General features: G+C 41.8%; 1 pseudogene; it reads left to right on the top strand.

Moving 5' to 3' along the window:
* The window catches only part of LOC123835691 (actin, cytoplasmic 2-like), a 38,582-nt pseudogene extending 17,221 nt beyond the window's left edge, over positions 1-21,361 (top strand).
* Positions 21,362-24,943: the final 3,582 nt, after the last annotated feature.

The following is a 24,943-nucleotide window of genomic DNA, read 5'->3' as shown; positions in this document are numbered from 1 at the left end:
ATCTAGGGGCTATAATCATCTGAAGGCTGGGCTGGCGCTGGAGAATCTGCTTCCAAGATGGTACACTCAAAGGACTATTGACGGTTAGTCTTACTTCCTCTCCATAGGGTTGCTTGAGTTGCCACACAATACGGCAGTGGCCTTCCCCCAGAGCAAGTGTCCAAGGGAGAGAGCAAGGAGGAAGTCACATTTCCTTTTATGACCTAGTCTTGGAAATGATACACCATCTCTTCCACCATATTCTGTTAGTTAGTAAATCCAGTCTACACTCAAGAGGAGAGGAATCTAGCTCCACCTCTTGGATGGAGAATTATCAAAGAAATTGTGGGCATATTTTAAAATCACCACACTTACCTCCATCTTCCTCTCTTTTTAGAATTCTTGTTTGATAAAAGAGAACTGTAGGACACCCATGTTGCTTTCTTCTTCAAGGAATCAAAATAATATGCCCAGGGGAAATAGAGTAGCAGAGGACTGGGAACCAGAAAGCCAAATTTATTCTCAATTCTGTAGTTAAGGGACTTTGTGATTGTGGGTGAGCCACTGAACCTTACTTGCCTCAGTTTTATGCATTGTCTAGAAACTTGACACTCTTTAACTAAACATTCTATTTTACTTCATTCATTTATTTTTCAGGAAAGTAATACCTAACATTTGTTCTTTCAGAGACCCAAAGATTAAATTCCTAGTTCTTTGGGTCTCTATCACTATATGATTGGTTGGCTACATATTTGTGCTCCAGCCTTTACCTCCCATTGGTAATATATGGGTTTAAAGTCAACACCAACCCATATCAGGGTCCCAACAGGAAAGAGATGGCATGTCCAAAGGAGAAAATTAGGAAAGTTTAATAAAGAGATTGTTACAATGGTGGGGGCAGGATTTAGGGAGACCAACAAGGCACAGTGAATTATGTTGGGACTAGCAACGCCAGGGAATTGTTACGACCCCAAGGCTAAAAGGGGAAAAGGATGAGAGCTATCACCAAAACTCAGAAACAGAGAGGACCCTCACAACAAAGTTGTGATCATTGGTCTGGAGAAGTAGCCTATTTGCAGTGACCCCATAAGGAGAGAGCTGAGGGATCAAATACCCCTACCTCATTTTCCTCCTTCCCTCTGATCTCTGATGGCCCATTCATTGGCCAAACCCAACCTTAGCTGGCTAGAGAGTAGATCTAATAAATGGAAAACAGGCAGCACAAAATGAGGTTAAATTACACTTTGAACAAGAAGATAGGAATAATTAAAACATTATTGCTAAAATCAGACCTACACAGAAGGGACCCAACAGATTTTGAGTGCCCAGATAGAATTTGAGTAATCTGTGTATCACCTTAGCAGGGGCAAGACTGGATTGTGATTATATCTAAGAAAGATTACATTTAGATAATTATATTGTACCATGTCTGGAGAACAAATGTGTACATAAAAGTAGGGGAGCCTATAACAGGGATATTGAGAGAGAGAGAGTATGACAGCTCCTCTAGCAGTGGCTGGAGGGATGATGTCCTGACCCACGAACACCAGTATCTTCTGTGAGGCAGATGATGACTTGGAGGTGACCCTGGGCATCAAGATCATCCAGCTCACCCCTCCTTTGCTGTGATCCATTCTCTTTGAGTCATCTTGGGCTGGTAATCTGACTCCCACTTTGATCTGTCTATCATGAAAGAATGTGCTGATCAGAGAATACAAATACCCAAATGGTTCATATTTATTTTTCTTACCCAAAGTCAGTAAATTGGCCTTCTGGTGGTTATGCCTTTGTAAGCTTGGCTAGGGAGTGTCCATCCCCAAGAGACGGATGTAGGCATGGAAGCAGATCACGCTTCTGTACCTACAATGTCCAAGGGCCAGTCCCTGAATTGAGGAAACACCCTGCATTGGAACGAAGGCACCCCGTGAGGGCCTGACCCGTGCATTTACCTATGTTGGCATTGATCACAGTTTATTATAATTTAGAATCGCTTGTTTCATCGTTTGTCTCCATTGTTAGGCTCTAGGCAATGTGATCAACAGGTAGATTTATTCTCACTGCAGAAAACAAGATTAATAACTACTTGTTGAATGAATGAATGAATGAACGAATGAATTAATTAACTTATCAAGAACGAATTTATAGGGGGCCTGGGTGGCTCAGTCGTTAAGCGTCTGCCTTCGGCTCAGGTCATGATCCCAGGGTCCTGGGATCGAGCCCCACATCGGGCTCCCTGCTCAGCGGGAAGTCTGCTTCTCCCTCTCCCACTCCCCCTGCTTGTGTTTCCTCTCTCGCTGTGTCTCTCTCTGTCAACTAAATAAATAAAATCTTAAAAAAAAAAAAGAATGAATTTATATATATATGGATCTTCCCCAAAGTCACCTGACCTCACTCTGAAAATTTTCTTTAAACTGCAGCACCTTACATCAAGATCCTGCTGGAAAGCTCATCTGGAGCTCTGGCTTTCCCTCCGTACTTGCTTTCCTCATGGAGCATCCTTCTGTTTTTCATGATTCCTCATTTGGAACAGAATCCTAATCCCTTTCTAACTCTGACAATATTTTTTACTTGTGCATTAACCTTTGTCATTCAGTTTCACTATAACGCTTTCACCCCAACCTGCTTTCAGCATATTTTTTTTCTTTCCTTCCTTTTTTTTTTTGGTAAGTGTGTATTCAGAGTTCCCGTGTTTATTAGTTTTTCCTTTTTGCTCCCATTTGTCTTTCCATTTCTATTCCTTTCCCCTTGCTATCACCACCACAAGTTGTCTTTCCCAGATTCCTGCCCCTTGCTTTGTTCCATTTACTCCTCCATCCATATCAAGTGAGGCACGATTTTCCTCTTTTTGTCAAACAGTCTGTAAGTTCCTGATTATGGCTGTGGCCAAGTGCTCCTTCGCCTAACCGCTCTTTTTTGGTCTGAGAAATTAGGTCTCACATGCCATTTTCCAAAAGCTCTATGGAGATGGGGGGATGGGCAAAATGGGTGAAGGGAGAGGGAGGTACGGGCCTCCGATGACGAAATGAGTAAGTCGCACGGACGAAAGCTACGGCACAGGGAATATAGTCAATGATATGGTAACAGGGTCGTATGGTGACAGAGGGAGCTACGCTGGTGGTGAGCACAGCAGGACAGCATAGTGTAACAGAACGCAGAGACTTGTTGAAGCATTCTGTGCTACACCTAAAATTACGTAACCTTGTCTATCAACTATACTTCAGTAAAAAAAGAGAAAAGTTCTATACGGCAAAATTTCAAAGATACATAAAAGTAGGGAGAACACTGGAAAGAAGCCCTGTCACCCAGCTTCAACAATTATTAACATTTGCCTGTTTTGTTTCTAGATGGGACCTTCTAAGATGATATATTACTGAGCTCCATCTCTAGCGTGAACGTATAAAACAGATCATATTTGAGAGCCCTCTGGAGCCAGAGAAGGCCCGGTGGAATAGGCTGCTCACTGCCCTGCTCCCTTCACACACTCTGAGCAAACCTACGGAGTTCTCACCGTGCTGTTCTGATACCATTTATATTCTTCTCTCTCTCCTCTTCTAGACTGAGCTTTTTAGGGCTGGGAGTTGTAACCTCTCCCTTACATCCCTGGCACACATGGTGCCCAACACTTAATGGCTCGTAACAAAAAGTTCCGGAATGCATGCATGAAAAAATATATTGCAATGACTTATCTATTTCAAGTAAAAAAATCAGGTATCCTGGTTAATTCTTTGCAGTGGTCCGCTCTCCCTTCTAATTCCAGCTTTTTTCCTCTGAGGCAATGTAACTTTTCACTCAGTTGATTTAGGCTACATGTTTTGATATCAATATCTGCATTGTATCTATCAGCCATTTTGTTTCTAAATCATGTGAACACCAACATTTATGTACACGTATGTGCTGGTCACTGTACAAAGTTCTTGGTAAATGTTATTTCTGTTAATCCTAAATCACAAAAGCCCATGAACTAGAAACTATTATCATCCTTATTTTCCAGATGAGGAAGCCTTGGTCCAGAGAGAAACATAACGTGACAAGGTCATACCACCCTTGAGGGGAGGAGTCAGTATTTAAATCTAGATCTATTTGATGTCAGAACTCGAGCATCTAACTGCTGGTGCTATTTGTGTCCAGTCAACACTCTAAATCTTTCTCTCTAGATATTGTGTCCAAAATAAATAAGAAATCGCTAGACTCCTGAGGCTTAAGTCTTCCTCTTTTCCACCCTCTCACCCTTGGCAACAGAATCACTGCAAAAATGTCTCTTGAAGTCTTCCCCAGTGACTTTATAATCTGAGTTCCCACACAACCTCCTCATGCAGACACTTGTTGACCACTTTTCATCTCATCCTGATGACAAATAGTCCTCTGGATGGCTTCACAAGCGACTTGCCTTTCCTTCAGGGACCAAAGACATCTTTCTTCCCCTATGGAAATGCAGGTCCACACTAACAGGAGACTTCTCTCGCCTTTTGTCTGAATTCTACTTCTACCTTTTTCTTATATCAATACTTCAGTCAACCTGGTCTTCAGATCTCCCCGTCTTGGGCTTGCTTGCTATTGTGATTGTGTCTCTGATCACTGGAGGGAGCATATGTTTTCCTCTGCTCAGTATCACTTTGGGGCATCACCCTTCACTCCCATGCCTCTTGATCCATGCGTGCTGTTGGCACTGGCCTTCCTCCTGGCTCTAGGGGTGGGTGCATGAGCCAGGCCTGGCCAATCGTAATTCTGAATGACTCCACCCAAAGTAATTGCACCAGGATGAACACATGACTGATGGTGTCAAATCTTCAAGAGGTCTTGTGCTATTAACCTAGAGTCATTCTCTCCCGAGATTGTAGATACTAGGGATGACGGAGGCCCGAAACTGCTGGTGGCCATCTCTGTCCTGAGTAGAAAGAACAAACTGGCTTAAGAATGGCGTCTTCACAGAGAACGTGGTATCAAAAAACAAGAGACATATTCCGGACCCCATAGTTGGAAGCCTGAATCAAACCAGGCCTACAGCCACCTCCACCCCTGAACATGACAACCGTGAGCAGGAACACTCTGCAGAGTAGATCTCTATACCATTATTAGCATAAAGGGAACAACCAGCCTTCATCAGTTGTAGATACTCTGTTTGACTGGGTGTTGAGCAAGGAGGCAGATATAAGAACAGGAAGTTGCAAACCGTGCCCTGAGCTGGCCTGAGGGCTTCTATAAAAGTTCCTTGGGGGACACCATGGAAACCGGAGAGCAGGGCTAAGAATAGCTCTGTATTTGTTTTCTATACTGGGCTTCAAAATAAGGTTTCTGAAGAAAGGCTCTGTTGCTAACAAAAGCAAAAACAAAAGTCCTTTGAAAATTGACGTGACGTTTATGTCAGTTCTCCTAGAAACCCAAGTTCTTCTACTCTCTAGATCCCGCCTTGCACCCTACTTTGCCTGAACCTATACCCCTGTCTACATAATCATTGAATTGCATTTCATACTTTTTTCCTCCTCCCTCTCAGGTGATAAATCAGGCATTTATCTCTCCTTTCTCCTGAGTGTCTGCCAATTCGGATGTTCAACACAATTCAAACTCAGCAAATATTTATTGAGTGCAAGGTAGTGCTATGTGCTTGGTTTTGCAACATTCATGAATTCTTTCGACTCACCGAGAGATGGGTAGCTATTTACATTTGTGTCTAATGAATGAGGTGAAGTGATCATCTCAAAGGTCACAAGGCAAATTGTTGGTAGAGCTAGAAATACTACCGCTCTCCTAGTCAGGTGTAGAAGGAGCCTGAAGATTAGGACCAGGCAGGCTTGGGTTTGAATCCTGGTTTGTTACATATTTATTTTTGGAGCTTGAACAAGTTATTCAACCTCCCTGAGCTCAGTTCTCTACCCGTAAAATGTAATATCCTCTACCTTGCAATGACGTATGTGGATTATATGAAATAATGTGTTAAACACATTAGCATAAATTTGGTTCAGGAACTGTTAGTTTCCTTCCACTCCATCAGGAAATACCTGTGTTCCTCCATCCAGGATGATTTGCACATAAAAGAGGCCTCTGTTATATAACTCCCTTTCAATACCATTTTTCCACTGAGATGCTCATACATGTAGGACATATTGTGCTCTAAGTTATAATATTGAGTCATTTTATTATTGATAATACCCCTGTGGGCCAGGAGAGAGCAAAGGCTTATTACTGTGGACTCTCAACACTAAGATTCCTAGTAGAAAGGAATCAATACCAAATGGGAGACTTTCAACAAGTGGCAACTTCTCTCCAGCTGTCAGAGCCCAGCCATCATTTACTGAATCAGCAACCACATATTCAGGCCTAATGGCCACTAGGCACCGTTTGAGGGGCTGGGGCTACAATGGGAACAGGATAGACTAAGTCTGTGGAAATGCCGGAGGTGGATGTGGATGGCTGGATGGCCTGTCTGCTCTGCCCGCCTGCCCTTTATGGCCCTTATGTTTGCTGCCATAGCTTAGGGTAGGGACAGCAAATTATGTTTTTGTACCTCCGAGCTAAGAATGAGTTTTACATTTTTAAAGAGATCCCATATAACCTGCAAAGCCTAAAATATTTACCATCTGGCCCTTTAAAGAAAGTATTTGCTGACCCCAGGTTTAGAGTGACCTATAATTCTTTCAAGACCAGAGTAAAAAGTTTCATGGTGTACATATTAGAGTCTTTTTTATTAGTAATTTGTTATTTATGTAAAGCATTATTATTATTTATTATGATTGTTAAACAGTATTAAACGATGAAAAGTGATGGGTAGTGAGAGGGTAGATTTTTATACCAATTTTGCAAGATAGTAATTCACTTTTGTTAAGTCACATGACTGTAACTTTGTTTTCCTAGACTATCACTCCCACATAAAATGAGGACCTTCCCCATGTAGCTTTTCTGGGGGTTTTCAATATTTTTTTTTCCTTGTACCCAAAACAGAGGATTAGAAGATAAGCTGAGGAAGGGTCATCATTCCCCTGTGACAATGGGGATGGCAGGAGAAAAGTTACTCTGTTGTCACTCCAGCCCTGTGACAATTTAAAAAACCTCTTAACCTTTCCATCTAAATAAGCCCTGCATTTCTTCTCTGTCACATTTATTTAAAATGAAACCGCCTTCCTTTGACTTGTCTAAGTGCTTCTTAGCACTTTCTCTTTCATGCACACATACATTCCCTTTGCTTCCTGCTTGCCCTGGCTTCTCCTACTTGGGCAAAGTAAGGGTCACGCTTAGCCTTTGTCTGTTGACTTTCACCCCTACGGGTAATTCAGAGCCTTGGAGTGGCACCCTCTTCTTCCTCCTATAAACTGCCCCCAGGTAACAAGACTGTTGGTGCCCACCCTGGGCTTGCGATAGGCTCTCCTGGAGTCACCCTAGCACAGGAGAGTCCATGGAAACCAAGGTCACCGTGCACATGATGTGAAGGCTCCCAGCTCTAGCCACAAGGGTCCTGGGTTGGGTGTCCACAGACTCATTCCAGCTCTTCTTCCTCTGATTTGTTGTTGGATCCGGGCCAGCTACTTAGCTTTTGAATGCCTAACTTCTCACATCTGTAACATTAAGATAATGCCAACTTTCATTTCAGCTTCTGGGAATAGAATTAAACTGTATGTGGACACTGATGTTCCCATAGTAACAGTCACAAAAGGGATCTAGCCTGCCACCAGAGGCGATACATTATTTATGATAAGTACTTGTAAAAACTCCTCACTGTCACTGTAATAAAAGATTGTTACAGGAAATCCTGGGGATATACTTTCACATTAATTTGCATTCATTATTTCAGGGAGAGTTCACTTGGCTCCCAACTACCTAATTCTAAATTCGCAGAATAAAATCAATTAGCACATGCTGGAGCTGCTGAATTCAAAAGCAGAACGGAGCGCTCCTGTGGCCCTTGTAAGGGGAAGGAAGGGACTGACTTCCCGGGGCTATTTATTAAAAGCAGGGAGGAGTCAGTGGGTGTGGCTTGTCTGGGGAGAGATGGCTCTAGCTAGCCCACTGCATGAAGACAGCAAGAATGTTATTAGATAGCTCTACAAAAACAAATTTGTTGTCGGATTATTAGTTTTGTTATTATTATTTGGGGGAAATTTTAAATATATAATAAAATACAAAAAATGTAATAATAATCACTCATCATTCAGAGATAACCAATATTAACATTTTGGTATGTAGCCTTCCTGTCTCTCTCTCTCTCTCTCTAAGATTTATTTATTGGAGCGCCTGGGTGGCTCAGTCAGTTAAGCGTCTGACTTCTGCTCGTGTCATGATCTCAGGGTCCTGGGATCAACCCCTCATCGGGCTCCCTGCTCAGAGGGGAGCCTGCTTCTCCCTCTCCCTCTGCCCCTCCCCCTGCTAATGCTCCCTCTCTTGCTCTCAAATAAATAAACTTATTTATTTATAAACTTATTTATTTGAGAGAGTGAGAGAGAATGGGGGAGGGACAGAGGGAAAGAATCTTCAAGCAGACTCTCTGGGAGCCCCATGTGGGGCTCCATCTCATGACCCAGGAGATCATGACCTGAGCTGAAACCAAGAGTGGGACACAACCGACTGAGCTACCTAGGCGCCCCTCTTTTCATACTTATATTTTTCCAAATATTGTTTTGTAACCTGCTCTTTATATTTGTGAACATTTTTCCAAGTTATTAAATGTTCTTCTCAGAACATAATTGGCTGAATATGCACCATAAGGGTATATCACTCTAACCAATTCACAGTTAGTAAACATTTAGGTTGTATCCTGACTTGTCCTTTAATTAAAATCGATTCATGTATCAACCTGAGATCTCATGTTAATTTAGCTGACAGATTGAGACCTATGTTTTGATCCACCCATAATACTTCCACTGCTAACAACACTCTTTTCCTTTCCATTTTGCTATTAGTCCATAGTGCAAATACATCCAAAGTCTCCTTCAAAAACAAATTGCTGTGAAAGTCTCAGGAGGACAGGGCCCTTGTCTGAGTTTTGTTTTCCCATATTCTTTGGTCCTTGCATATGGATCTTTTGCCTAAAGCATTATTTTCTTTCTTAATTTTATTGAAAATATCTTTTTTCTTTTTTAATTCTACAACGGTGAACTACAACAGTGATCTTCATTTTAATTTTAAATCCAACCTTATTATTCTCTTTTGATAATATGATTTGACTTGCTTTTTTATTCTTTCACCCAAATCTCAAACTTTTTAGTATCAAGATTCCTTTAAAAATTCATTGAGGACCCCAAAGAGCTTTTGGTTATGTGAGTTATATCTATTGCTGTTTGCCATATTAGAAATTAAAAATGAGAAATTTAAAAAATACTTAATATTTCATTTTAAAGCGACAATAGAAACCTATAACATATTAACAAATACATATTTTATGACAGATAACAGTATTTTGCAAAGCAAAAACACATTCAGCGGGAAGAATGGCATTGTTTTACATTTTGCCAATCTCTTTGATGTCTGGCCTAACAAAAGGCAGTTGGATTCAACAATCTGCTTCTGCATTGACACCAATTGCCACGTGTTGTTTTTGTTGAAGTACATAGATGAAGAAAACCCTGCCTCACCCAGATTTGTGGTTGGAAAAGGAAGGACCTGACATAACCCTCCAAAAGATCTCTGGGCTCACAGCGACCCTCTGCCTACACTTTGAGAATCACTGACTATAAGTGCTGGTCTATCTTTTTTGCTACAGTTTCCTTTTTGTAAACATATAGTGATAATAATAGTATTTCAAAGTATTCTGAAATTATAACATGAAAACTGCTATAGTGGCAGGCAGAAATCTACACCTGTTCAAAAAACAGGAAAACGCTTTCTCTGGGGCATTTGGGAGACATGTAACTATCCAAAGTAAGGTGGTTACTGAAGCAATAGATATTTCCGATAGATATGTGGGTTTCATATTTCACCACTGCAACCAAAAACTAGGAGTTTTCTAAAGAAAGTTTTAAAGTTTCTTATGTGGCTTTGGTAAAGAAGCACTTTTTTTTTTTCCAGGGGGTAATTCTGGCTCACTTTCAAAGTGGAGATATATTTCTCTGAAACCCATTGCATAGTTATCTTGGCATTCTTTGATATAAAATGTACTCATGTGTCTCGTTTTAGCTTAGGTCAAGGGTGGAACTAATCCCTATTGGACGTTTTAAAAGGCAGAATGTGAGTTTCTCATGCCAGACCTCATAATGGGTTCTGCGCACTGCAACCGATCAGATATGAGCTAGAATGCTTGTAATATACATACTCTGCAGTGAGCTTGATTGCATGCACTCTGTGCAGCTGAAACATGGGGATAACTCACAAGGCCAGTTTACAACAGTGCACATTCTGTTTCATCTGAAGCAGCGACTCAGCTTGGGAAGGTGGGACCTGGGGGCAGGATGGCACAGAACCCTCTGTCCTTTATCCCCACCCCAGAGGTCAAGTGGATTGTCCACCCCCGGAGGGAACCACACTCTAGTCTGGCGGTCGCTTTGAGGGCCAGGGATGGGGTGGGGCACAGACGTTTTCCTCCGATCTGCCGCCAATATGGATTGTATCTCAACGTAGCATCTCATGGTGGTTGAGGAGTGGTTGCAGCCTGGATTTCAGAGAGCATGAGTTGGGTCAGCATTTGGCAAATGGAGATGATGGCTGGGTGAAGACAAAGTGAGAAAGGATAAGAAAGTGTTTTGAAAACACATTAGGTGCAAGAATTTTTATTATTATTCTTAAGCGAGTAAACCGTAAGCCTAGTAAACTGTCCTAGGGTGAGGAACTACGGTGAATAGGGGACACACCAGGCCTGAGGGGGTTCTTGGCTTTTCTTCTAGCAGGTCAGGGAAAAGAACATGCTGGATCCTTCCCAGATCTTCTTGTTACGCTAATACTCTCCGTGGAGCTCCTGAAGGGAATTGGCTAAAAAGCCACTTGTTGATCCCCTAACCCTCCCTTAAGTCACAGATGAAAGGGACAGTCTGGTACTGAATACTTTTATTGCCCTAAACAATCTGGTCACTGTTCTGCCAAACCTGATTGCAGCCCTCATTGTCGATGACTTTACTTTTCAAGTCTTTTCTACTTCTTTGACATCTGAAAGTAGCTGAAAAAATCATGGAATATACTCATTGTGACAATATTAAATACTTAAGTGTGCACGTCCAGTGTTTAAAAAATCCTCTATTAGTTATTTTTTTCAGTTTTTAAAGTAAGCCTTGGCACTGAAATAATTTTGGAATTTAGATATTCGTTCTTGAATGAAACCTTAACTTGTTTGTGTTTAATTAGACTTCAGTTGCTCCACTTAAAAAAGGTCACCTAAATTTGGAAAAGACAACTGCTTCTAATTGTGACAATCTCACGCTTGCTGAATTTTCTCGGAAAGGTTAAATTACTTTTTTCTATTTACTGAGAAACATTTCTGCATATTTTCCACCACAACGGCACACCCCAAAAATCTGGGGTTCTAAAGGAATGAGGCAGTCATATTTTAATGGATTAGGCTTTGATTCCTTGTGACTGCTGCGTTATCAGCTTGCCGTATGCAAATATTTTAGACTGTAGACACCAAATTTGCTCTGTTGCAATAATGGAACTGTTTCTTGTGGGTCTTTTCTTGGTGTTGCAGGCTGAATAGGAAAATGTCTACAAAACACTGAGAATTTCTAGAGATAGCCAGGTCATAAACTGAAGTGACTTTATTTCTAGAGAGCCAGGGTAGGATAAACTAAGTGACTGAGGGAGAGGGTTCAATAGGAATCAAGGTGGAGAGAAAAGACAAATACCATATGATTTCACTCATATGTGAAATTTTCTTTTTAAGATTTTATTTGTCAGAGAGAGAGAGAGAGAGAGCACAAGCAGGGGAAGCATCAGGCTCCCCACTGAGCAAGGAGCCCAATGTGGGACTCAATACCAGGACCCTGGGATCAGGACCTGAGCACAAGGCAGACGCTTAACCAACTAAGCCACGCAGGCGCCCCCCAAGACTCTTAACATCTGAGAACAAAGTAAGGGTTGAAGGGGGGAGTTGGGTGGGAGATGGGCTAGATGGGGGATGTGATGAGCACTGGGTGTTGTATGTAAGTGACAAATCACTGAATTCTACTCCTGAAACCAATATTGCACTGTATTTTAACTAACTGGAATTTAAATAAAAATTCAAAAAAAACAGGAGTCAATGTGGAAGAACTTGAAAGAAGGAGCTCTCAGGAACTGGCCCTGGGGGTACACAGGCTTCTTCAGCTGCCATGTTTCCTGTGTCAATAGGAAGCTACTAAGCTACATAGGAGCCACACAAATGTTTGGTTACATGGAAAATGGAGGTCTGTTCTAGGCTCATCTCTGAGCCTAGAAGGAAGCTCCAGCTTCCTGTGAACCATGTCAACTTAGCTTATATACAAGTATTGAGCAAGATAAGAAAAATATTTTAGCCAAAGAACATCTTACATAGACCACTGTCCAAGCATAAACTAGATTATTATTATTATTGTTTGTGTTCCCGACAATATATAAATAGCCAGGCATTTTTTTCTAGCTTTATTGAGATATAATTGACATATACCGTTATATGTTTAAGGTGTGTGACATGATGATTTGATATACATATGAATTGCAAGATGATTAGCATAGGAAAGTTGGTTAACATCTCCATCATCTCACATGTTACCTTTATTTCCCTCCAGTTTTATTGAGATATAATTGATGTACAGGACTGTATAAGTTTAAGGTATACAACATAATGACTCAACATACATATATTGTGAAATGATCACCACAGTAAGTTTAGTTAACATTCATCTCTTCATTTAGTTACAAAAACATTTTTTTTCCTTGTGATGAGAACTTTTAGGATCTACTCTCTTAGCGACTTTCAAATATAGCATACAACAGTGTTAACTATAGTCATCATGTTGAACATTACCTGCTCTGTACTTACTCATCTTACAACTGGAACTTTGTGCCTATTGATCACCTTCATCCACTCCCCCCACCCACCTGACCATTTTTGTGTGTGTATGTGTGGTGAGAATGTTTAAGATCTACTCTTCAGCGACTTTCAAGTATACAGTACAGTACATATTATTTTATATGTGATATATATATGCATATATAGTATATATTGCTAACAGATTATTTTTTAAAGCAAGTATGTATCACCTTCATTTTTGTGAACTTTCTCACATGTCTGAGTGATAATTTCAAATACTTTGGAATTACTGCAGTGCTTACAACGTGGTTTTGCATTATGGCAAAGTAATACCCTGAGCTATCGTGTTCCCGTGGGTATCTCTGAAAGGAAAGGGGTGACCACATTCAAGTTCAGAATTAGAGAAAGAGGGGCAAAGATAGGGAGGGCTATCAGAGTTACCACCACCATAGCTGTTGCTGCAGTTGCCCTGATAAAGACAGAAGGAAACAAGGCTGCCGGAGATCTTGGACCTTGAAACCCTTGATCGACCAGGAGAGAGAAAAATAGCAGTGCTGAAGACTTTATCAGTGTACAGTTTCTTAAGAACAGTTGATCAGGGCTATGGAAGATGAATGGCTTCTGTTTTGCAGTGTTTCTAGCAAAGGGGGTTGCACTCCTGTTTTAGATACAATGACCACACTCAGAATTTAGACTATCTCATAGGGATATCTTTCCAAAACCTCTAGGCTATGAGTCATTATATCAGAACCTGAGCAAAAGATAACTTAGTTGTAGAGGACTTGCAGAAAATGACATTTCATCTCCAAGTCTAGCTAACACCCTAATTCCTTTAAAGGACTGGTTCTAGGATTCTTTACTCTTCCCTTAATGGTGAGGATGTTCCAGGCGTCTGGGTGGCTCAGTTGGTTAAGTGACTGCCTTCGGCTCAGGTCATGATCCTGGAGTCCCGGGATCGAGTCCCGCATCGAGTCCCGCATCGGGCTCCCTGCTCGGCAGGGAGCCTGCTTCTCCCTCTGACCCTCCCCCCTCTCATGTGCTCTCTGTCTCTCTCATTCTCTCTGTCTCAAATAAATAAATAAAATCTTAAAGAAAAAAAAAATGGTGAGGATGTTCCCAGGACGAAGGGACCTAGCATTTCCGCATGGCCCGAGAGAAGCTGGCTAGAGATTTTTCCCTCTTCTGTTTTCTCCTTACCCCCTTACCCAGTAGCCTTATTCTCTATTACACTGCTTTCAAGAAACAATTTGATCAACTCCTTTCTCCAAAGAGTCAGAAAAGAGAAAATAAACCAAGGTTTGATGTTGTTTCCTTTCTCAGAAGTATCCTCATTAGGAAACTAAGGGATGAAACTCTGTTCATAGAGTTTCAGGCATCAGCTAGCCCAGTGGAAAGGAATTTGGGATGGCAGGGAGAACGTCATCTACCCTACCTAGTTGTCTCTCTGCCTTTAGCAAGGCCAGCCCCAATGGGTTCCCACTAACATGGTGGATGGTCCCCTTACAGCCCTTCAGAAATCTACTTGTGTTTGTGTGTGTCAGGGAAAATGGCTGAGTGGAGGAGGCATTTCCTCCTGTCCTGCCTGGCACTGCCTCAAGAGTTGGGCCTAACGTGACTTTACAACAGTTATACAAGTTTCCAAGCTGAAGCCCATTTTGGTGAGGGTGGAGACATCGTACCCAAAATAGGAGCCAGGCGCTGAGAAGGGTCACTGTCTTTTCTCAGGATGATTTTTATAAAGAAAGCAAGGGGAAATTTTTATTACACAGTTGCAATCAATTATGGTAAGAAATACCAAAGCAACATTAGGTATGAAACCACCCTTCTTCCTTTTACCCAGGAAACACAAGTCTCTTAATCAGTAACATTCCCTCCTTGTACGTCATGGACTTATTGTCTTACTTTGCCTCCTTGTTAAAGCTTGTGGATTAATGTCAAAGGGAGCCCTCCCCAAACCATGGAGCAGTATGCACAGCTTTTCCTTTGTTTCCCTGAAAAGTCTACCCATCAAGGACCCCTAATCTTTGTGACAATATCAGCCGCACTCTGTAAAGGACACTTTGGGTACTTCAGGTTGAAAAATTAAAAGTCACATTATTTTTGGGCGCCTGGGTGGCTCAGTCGGTTAAGCGACTGCCTTCGGCTCAGGTCATGATCCTGGAGTCCCGGGATCGAGTCCCGCATCGGGCTCCCTGCTCGGCAGAGAGTCTGCTTCTCCCTCTGACCCTAACCCCTCTCATGTGCTCTCTCTCATTCTCTCTCTCTCTCTCAAAAAAAAAAGTCACATTATTTTTGACAGAATATGGTCTACCACATGCCATTAGAGAGGTACCAACAGAGTGTCGGGAACAGAAAGAGGAAACAACAAATTCCAGCCAGGGAAGGAAATTACATTGGCAATAGTAATAATAGTAGCAGCTATCTGTTCACCTCTCCGCTTCGGCCCCATATGTACACCAGTGCTTAGTCCCGAGACATAAATGTTCTATTTCAAAGGGGGTGAAGTATAGGACATGTTAGTTCTGCGCCAGTGTCACCAATGATTAAATAACAGACTTTCAGGAAGGCATTTACTAATCTTACTTGTCTCACCTTCTTCACCTGCATAATGAGGCTGATGATACTTGCGCATCACAGATCTCATGGGGGAAGCTTCAGATGAGAACAGATGCATGGATGCACCCAGCTGTTTCCTGATGAATAGCTGTAAGCAGCAGTAAGAGGCTGCTGTGTGCTTCGACATTGCCATTATGTCTTGGCATTGATTGCGTGTGTTGAAATACATTTCATAAGCATTTCTGGAGGTGAATTTAGGCTTTCCGAAACACTGGCATATTTTTTAGTAATTTCAAATGGAAAAGGTTCAAGCAGGCTTCATTAAGTAGGCTCTGGTATATTCAGCCATGTTCAGAAAACAACTCAGGTTGGGAATGCGAGGCTAGAGGGAGGGGTACAAAGATGAAGTTGACCAGATCTCTGCCCCCAAGGCCCTTCCAACCTGGTGGGGGAGACAGTTGTTTAATCAACATTCCAGCACCGTGAGAGACTTAAGAATAAAAATACTGGATTGGCAAGGAGGGAGTATAAATTTTAAGTGTACCAATTAAAGAAGGAAATTATAGCCAACAGTCACAACAAGAACAATAATAATAGCTAATAATTGCTAAAGAGCCTTTTACATTCAAGACACACTAAAAAATGATATCATATTTACTCCCCTTCAAAAAAAAAATCTATGAAACAATTATTATCCTTGTTTTATAGAAGCAGAAACTGAGGCTTAGGTAAAATGATGTGTGCAAGATGACACGGCTGGAAAGCTAGAACCAAGATTTTGAGGTTAGAATCCATATTCTTTCTGCTCTGCCACCACGCTCCTTGATAACAATGTCATTCTACAAACATATTACAGTGACGTCCAAATAATTTTGAGTCTTTTTTTTAAGATTTTATTTATTTGAGAGAGAGAGAAAGAGTGAGAAGGAGAGAGAGAGAGAGAGAGAGAGAGAGAGAGAGAGAGAGAGAGAGAACACACATGAGCAGGGGGGAGGGCCAAAGGGAGACGGAGAAGCAGACTCCCTGCTGAGCAGGGAGCCTGACCCAGAGCTCTATCCCAGGACCCTGGGATCATCACCTGAGCTGAAGGAGATGCTTAACTGACTGAGCCACCCAGGTGCCCCCAATTTTGAGTCTTTTAGAGAGGCAGTTTCCCTGATAGCAGCCATGACTCTGTCCTACCTGCATGGCCATTCAAAGACCATGGAGGTGGGAAGATGGGAGCCCTGCCCACCAGCAGGTGTGAGGTCCCTGTAGAGAACTCCTCCCTAGTTTGTGGAGCTTGTGTGGACCTGGTCACCTGATCTAGTAAACAACAAACAGCAGGGATTTTTGTCTTTTCTTTTGAAAGGACTCAGGAGTGGGGAATAATCCCATCCAGCCATTGGCAAGGGCAAGCCAGCTAACTAACACTTATACACACACAAATGGCTTGCATTTCATGCATTCCTCACTGGGACCTGTTCCTTCTTACGTCTCTTAGAAAACTCTTCCCAGAAAATAAATAGGCGCAGGAATCTTTATTCTAAATGACCATATTTTGTAAGATACATATTATAAATGAAGGATCTTTCCTGATTACTGAGTTTATTATATAAAAATTCTTACAAAGGTATAAAAACTACAGAGGTGCCTGGCTGGCTTAGTCAGTAGAGAATGTGACTCTTAATCTCGGGATCATGAGTTCAAGCCCCATGTTGGGTGTAGAGTTTACTTTAAAAAAAATTAAATAGCCATTTAGCTGTTTCTTTTTTAAAATCAATTGTTTTTATTGAATACAGTAAAAATTACATGACACTGGAAGGGGTTTGGGACTATGCTGCATTTATAGTATACAAAGTGAACAAAATCTGATATGATAATTTGTTTTTTAATTTTTATTTATTTTATTTTTTAAACTCCACTATAATTAATGTACAGTGTTATATTAGTTTCAGGTGTACAATATAGTGATTCAACAATTCTATACGTTACTCAGTGCTCATCATCATGATAAATGGACTCAATCTCCTTCACCTATTCCACCATCCTCCCACCCACCTCCCATCTGGTAACCACCAGTTTGTTCTCTAATTTAAAAGTCTGTTTTTTGGGGCTCCTGGGTGGCTCAGTCAGTTAAGCATCTGCCTTCAGCTCAGGTAATGATGCTGGGGTCCTGGGATGGAGCCCCAGTTGGGCTTTCTGCTCAGCAGGGAGCCTGCGTCTTCCTCTGCCTGCCACTCCCCCTGCTTGTGCTTGCTCTCTCTGTCAAATAAATAAATAAATAAATAAATCTTAAAAAAAATAAAAGTCTGTTTTTTGGTTTGTCTCTTTTTTCCTTTGTTTTGTTTCTTAAATTCTACATATGAATGCAATCTCATGTTATGTGACATGATAATTTTCATGCTTTTTAAAAAAAAGATTTTATTTATTTGAGAGAGAGGAGGAGGAGGAGGGGCAGAGGGAGAGGAGAGGCAGACTCCCCGCTGAGCAGAGAGCCTAACGCAGGGCTCAATCCCAGGACCCTGAGATCATGACTTGAGCTGAAGGCAGACACTTAACCACTCAGCTACCCAGGTGTCCTGATAATTTTCATCCTTATCTGAAAAACCTTAAAGAACAGTATATTCTGATTATATTATTTTAGAATCTGATAACAAGAAAAGCAACTGATCTGTGGAATGACATTTTAGAAACTTTAGCACAAATTAAACAAGAAGTTGTATCTAAGGTATGATTCTGCTGTGATCGGCATGATGCCTACGACTGTGGTGCCTGGATAGCCCACTATAGGTCTGTTGAAACCCCAAATACAGAAGATGCAGCCTCTGTTTTTCCCAGTGTGTCAGTAGCCTGAGCTCTTATTGAAGGTATGGTCCCCAGGAGTGTTCCAAGATGGCAGCCATAGTTATAAAGAATGATAAATGATTCCACTGTGTTACCAATTTTTAAAGTTCTCTGTAGCCCTTGCAATGGAATTCAAATTGTGCCAGCCATCTTTTATTAGTCAGTCCCATGGGATTCTTATTGTTATTTTGAACAAGATCTATTTTTGTTTAATTCTATGGGAACCACACATAGTTTGTGCTTTTGCCAGAAACTTATTTTCCAATGAGTACTCAATTCTAAATAAGTACATTCTGCATTTTTTATGCTGGGACATAGTAGGGGTAAGTTCAGTCAGGAATGCCATTAAAAATTGTATAATGCAGCCTGGACTCTTTTGTGATTCTAATTTTCTGGTAACTACAAGTGAGTTTGGCTTTTGTTTATTGTCTTTCAAAGTAATCCATTTTAAATGAAAACATCTTCTTTTTAAAAAAGTCATTAAGAATTGATTTTACAACAGTGTGCCTTATTTGTCGACTTACAGCATTGCTTTGTATAACTGCTCAATGTGTTTATTCATGCACAGAGATAAACATTATATTAACTCTAATAACCAGAAAATCAATATCATATGTCTTTTCACCAACAGAAAAAAAGAAACGATTTTCTTACCTAACTTTCGGTGCATGATATCTGTGGAAATCTTGAGCTTGTTTTCAGAAGTGGGAAGACAGTTTTTTCTATGGCACTAAATTTCAGAGTATGGATATTAAGACTATATCTCTTTGACCTGAGAAGAGCAGAATATTTTCACTTGTAATAAAGCTTAACTCCCAGGACTACAAGAAGCAAAAAAGGCAATCTTATTGCAACACAGGAACTTCAAGTGCCTTAGACCCTGAAGGATCTGCAGATGTTATATTCTATTCAATGCAGTAACACAATCTTTGAGCAAAAGTGTCTAAACAAAATCTATAGGAAATGATGCATCCTGCACGAAGGCTTAAAGAAATAATAAAACTACAAAGCTTCTACAAAGACTGCTTTCAGAGCACCAAGGAGAAAACTGAGGGGATTTTTAGTAAAGGTCATTTATTCTCTTGTCAAAAAAGAGAATAGAGCGGTCTCACTGGCGGCAGCCGGCGAGCTCTACGCGTTCCACCGCCGCGCATCCTCCGCATCCACCTCCATCCACCGCAATGGAAGAGGAGATCACCGCACTCGTCATCGACCATGGCTCCTGCATGTGCAAGGCGGGCTTTGCTGGGGCTGATGACCCCCGCAGCCGTGTTCCCGTCCATTGTCGGGCGACCCCGACACCAGGGCGTGATGGTGGGTATGGGCCAGAAGGACTCCTATGTGGGTGACGAGGCCCAGAGCAAGATCCTCAAGTAGCCCATTGAGCACGGCATTGTCACCAACTGGGACTACATGGAGAAGATCTGGCACCACACCTTCTATAGCATGCTGCACGTGGCCCCCAAGGAGCACCCCATACTACTGACGGAGGCCCCCCAAACCCCAAGGCCAACCGTGAAAAGATGACTCAGATCATGTTCGAGACCTTCAACACCCCAGGCATGTATGTGGCCATCCAGGCTGTGCTGTCCCTGTATGCCGTGGCCGCACCACTGCTATTGTCATGGACTCTGGGGACGGGGTCACCCACGCTGTGCCCATCTACGAGTGGTACGCCCTGCCCCCACGCCATCCTCCATCTGGACCTGGCTGGCCGGGACCTGATGGACTAGCTCATGGAGATCCTCTCGGAGCGTGGCTACAGCTTCCCTGCCACTGCCGAGCGGGAAATAGTGCGTGACATCAAGGAGAAGCTCTGCTTGGTCACCCTGGACTTCGAGCAGGAGATCGCCACTGCCACGTCCTCCTCGGTCCTGGAGAAGAGTTATGAGATGCCCGAGGGGCTGGTGATCACCATCCGCAGCAAGCGGTTCCGCTGCCCGGAGGCGCTCTTCCAGCCTTCCTTCCTCGGTATGGAGCCCTGTTGCATCAGTGAGACCACCTTCAATTCCATCATGAAGTGTGATGTCGACATCTGGAAGGACCTCTACGCTCACACGGTGCAGTCTGGCGGGACCACCATGTACCCCGGCATCGGCGACAGGATGCAGAAGATCATAGCTCTGGCACCCAGCACGATGACGATCAAGATCATCGCTCCTCCTGAACGCAAGTAGTTGGTGTGGATTGGGGGCTCCATCCCGGCCTCGCTGTCCACCTTCCGGCAGATGTGGATCAGGAAGCAGGAGTGTGATGAGTCGGGCCCCTCCACTGTCCACGGCAAATGCTTCTACATGGACTGCTAGCAGATGTGTAGCATTTGCTGCATGAGTGAATTCCCGACTATAAATTTGCTCTGGTAAATGTATATGCCTCATGCTAGCCTCATGAAACTGGAATAAGCCTTTGAAAATAAATTTGTCCTTGAAGCTTCTATCAGATATCAGCACTGGATTGTAGAACTTGTTGCTGATCTTGATCTTGTATCCAAGTTAACTGTTTCCTTGGTATATGCTTAATACCCAGTACATACCTTTGATTTAAACCCTTAGCACCTCGGTGGGGGGGGGGGGGTCACTTCGTGGCTGAGGTTGAGAACATGTTTATAGAAGAGAAATCCACTGATTGGAGAATCTGCAAGACCATGAGGTTCTTGATTTGTGCAGGGTATTAATGTGTAAGAGCTGCCTATTCCAGGATTTCTCTAGAGGCTGGCAAGAGTCCTGAACCAGTTGTCATTTCTGTCTTGCAGGTCTAACAGGGTAACAGGGTTGGGAAAGTCAGAGCCTTAGGACCCACTTTGCTTTCTTACCTGATGTTTCCCTGCCAGAACACCCTGGGCTGCTAATTGCCTTGAGTGGGAAAACAGTTTGCATTTACAACTGTAAATTTATTCATCCTTTTAATTTATGTAAAGTTTTTGCACACAATTCTCAATTCTTCAAGAGATGACAACAAATTGAGGTTTTCTACTGTCATGTGAGAGCATTAGACCCAGCAAGTGTCATTGTGTGAGGAAAATAAAGCGCTGTGGTAAAAAAAAAAAAGAGAAAGCAAGTTTGTTTGTTTGGTTGATTTGATTGTGGCTTGGTTTTTTGTAGACACATAAACCATGGAAGACTATATCACTTAAACTAGTCATGAAAGTAATTATTTGCCCAAATATCTAAAGCATGAAATAAAACTTTATATATATTTTTTGCCTTTCAAATGGATAGAGTTTTTTTTTTTTTTTAAGATTTTATTTATTTATTTGACAGAGAGAGAGACAGCGAGAGAGGGAACACAAGCAGGGGGAGTGGGAGAGGGAGAAGCAGGCTTCCCGCGGAGCAGGGAGCCTGATGCGGGGCTCGATCCCAGGACCCTGGGATCATGGCCTGAGCTAAAGGCAGGTGCTTAACGACTGAGCCACCCAGACACCCCTGGATAGAGATTTTTAAAATGTACTTCTGTATCTATAGAAAATGATAAAAGTAAAATTTAAATGACCTGTAATTCCACTGACTAGATAACACGGTTGACATTTTTTTAAAAAAAGATTTTATTTATTTATTAGAGAGCATGTGATCGAGAGCATGAGCAGGGGAGAGGGGCAGAGTGAGAGGGAGAAGCAGGCTCCCTGCTGAGCAAGGAGCCCGACATGGGGCTCAATCCCAGGACCCTGGGATCATGACCTGAGCTGAAGGCAGACACTTAACGACTGAGCCACCCAGGCACCCCATGTGGTTGACATTTAAAAACAATTTTAAAGTAATACAAGCACATGTTTTTAAAAATTCCAATAGTACTGAGAGGTTTAAATGTGTTTCTCCCCTCCCCCACCCCCCAACCACCTTCCTATTTCCACCAAGCTGCCGTTGTTAACAATTGCTTGTGAATCTTTCCAGAAAAGGAACTATATCTCTAGACACCAAGAGATATGTGTGTGTGTGTGTATAAAATTAAGATTTTGGGGGTGCCTGGGTGGCTCAGTCAGTTAAGTGTCTGACTGTTAATTTCAGCTCAGGTCATGATCTTGGGTCCTGAGACCAAGCCCCATGTTGGGCTTGGTGCTCAGCTCAGAGTCTGCTTGGGATTCTCTCTCTCCCTCTCCCTCTGCCCCTCCCCCTCCTTTCTCTCTCTCTCTCTTTCTCTCTCAGGAAATAAAAAAAAGTAAAATACTTTTTTTCACAAAAAGTTTGTCATTCCACATGCCTTGAATTTTTCATTTAATAATATATTTTAGATCTTATATCAGCACCCATAGAACTCTCACATTATTTTAACAGTTGCATAATAATTCATTATATAGTGTACTGTATTTAACCAGTCCCCTGTTGATTCAGATTTAAGTTATATTTTATTTTTCTGAATATATAGGTAAAGGCTTCACAGCTGAATAGCCGATGAAGAGATATCTACATTTTTAATTTAATTTTATTATTTTTATTATTTTTAAAGATTTTATTTATTTATTTGAGACAGAGAGAATGAGATACAGAGAGCATGAGAGGGAGGAGGGTCAGAGGGAGAAGCAGACTCCCCGCCTAGCAGGGAGCCCGATGCGGGACTCGATCCCGGGACTCCAGGATCATGACCTGAGCCAAAGGCAGTCGCTTAACCAACTGAGCCACCCAGGCGCCCCTCTACATTTTTTATTTTGATAGATACTGTCTAATTTGTGGAATCAGTTTTCTCTTCCCCCAACATTTGAGAGTTAACTATTTCCCTAGCACAGATATTGTGAGAATTTTAAATTTTCACCCAATGAAATTCAGTTTATAGTATTCCACTTTTATTCTTTGTTAAATGGTCAGACATTTTACCTGAAGAAAAACCATAATGTACTTGCTTTGGGAGCATCTGGTGTCTTAGCCCAGTGATATGTGGACTTACAAAAGAGAAAGGAAACATTTTAATTTAATAAGGTTGGATTGGCACGTGTGGCTAACACCAAGTCAACTTCGTAGGCCAGTGAATTTTAGGAAACTTTTTAAAGAGTAGATTAAATTGATAATTCTCGTGTTCAAAAGATGGTATGTAGCTGGGGAGATGGGAGAATGGGAAGAAGTTGTGTAATGAGTAGGGTTTCAGTTTTGCAAAGTGAAAATTCTGGAGATCAGTTGTACAATGTGAGTGTATTACCGCCTTTGAATGGTACATTTCAAAATGGTTGCAATAAGATGAATGGATAAAGATGTGGTATATGTATATATACAATGGAATACTACTCAGCCATCAAAAAAATGAAATCTTGCCCTTTGCAATGACATGGATGGAACTAGAGGGTATTATGCTAAGAGAAATAAGTCAGTCAGAGAAAGACAATTATACGATCTCACTCATGTGGAATTTAAGAAACAAAACAGAGGATCATAGGGGAAGAGAGGAAAAAATAAAACAAGACGAAATCAGAGAGAGAGGGAGAGAAACTATAAGAGACTCAACTATAGGAAACAAACTGAGGGTTGCTGGAGGGGAGGTGGGTGGGGGGATGGGGTAACTGGGTAATGGGCATTAAGGAGGGCATGTGATGTAATGAGCACTGGGTGTTATATAAGACTGATGAATCACTGACCTGTACCTCTGAAACCAATAATACATTACACATTAAGTGAGTTTAAATTTAAAAAATGGTTGCAACAGTAGCTTTTACATTATGTGTATTTTACCACAATTTAAAAGAAAGATAACGAGCAAAATTATGCTCAATAGAGAAAAAGGGTTATTACCTAAAATGTAATTTCAAGAGTGTAAGGGAGGGCGCCTGGGTGGCTCAGTTGGTTGAGCGACTGCCTTCAGCTCAGGTCATGATCCTGGAGTCCTGGGATCGAGTCCCGCATCGGGCTCCCTGCTCAGCAGAGGGTCTGCTTCTCCCTCTGACCCTCTTCCCTCTCGTGCTCTCTGTCTCTCATTCTCTCTCTCTCAAATAAATAAATAAAATCTTAAAAAAAAAAAAAAAAGAGTGTAAGGGAAGAACCAGTACTAGAAATTCAGTCAAATCCCTTCAGGGGCCAATTAATGTCACTACACAATCAGATAAGGTCCCGAATGCAAAGATCCCTGGTATGGATGGACTCAGATGTAATCTAAGGCACAAATGACTAATATCGGCAGCATAATCACCCCTAATCTGCTATGGAATAGTTGCCTCCTGTACCTGATGACTAACTAGGACATTTCCCCAACTGGAAAAGTACCTGTTCTCTGGGGCCTAATCAAATGTATCTGCAAATATACCTGCATTCATTGTCTCCAATGCTAATGACCAGATTTGGTACCTGGAGTCGAAGCTAATGCGTGACCACAGAGAAGAGGAAGACCACGGTGAGCCCCAATGCCTCAGGTCATTGTCTGACACATGCCATTGTTTAAAAGCACTCTGTAATATTTTTATTTGTCATCGCTCACAGCCACCTTGTGAGAGAAACCAGTATCAAAGGGAGAGTGAAGAACCAAAAGCCAGAGAAAATCATGCCTTTTGTTCACGATGACTTGGGCTCCCAGGTTCTGATTACAGGAGCAGACAAATCACTGCTATAAAAATAAAATGCATTTATCTTGGAAAGGTAACTCACAGTGCATGTTAAGGAATTATCTAACTAAAGTGTTCCACAAACTTTTTTAAAAATTTTATTATGTTATGTTAATCACCATACATTAAGTGTTCCAAAAGCTGTTTTTTTAAATTTTATTTTAGTA

The sequence above is a fragment of the Mirounga angustirostris genome, unplaced genomic scaffold (assembly GCF_029215605.1).
Source record: "Mirounga angustirostris isolate CCGP_5_RB_7025 unplaced genomic scaffold, mMirAng1.0.hap1 SCAF_12, whole genome shotgun sequence".
NCBI lineage: Eukaryota > Metazoa > Chordata > Mammalia > Carnivora > Phocidae > Mirounga > Mirounga angustirostris.
Note: the sequence above shows the minus strand (reverse complement) of the source record. Positions and strands in the feature narration are given on the sequence as shown.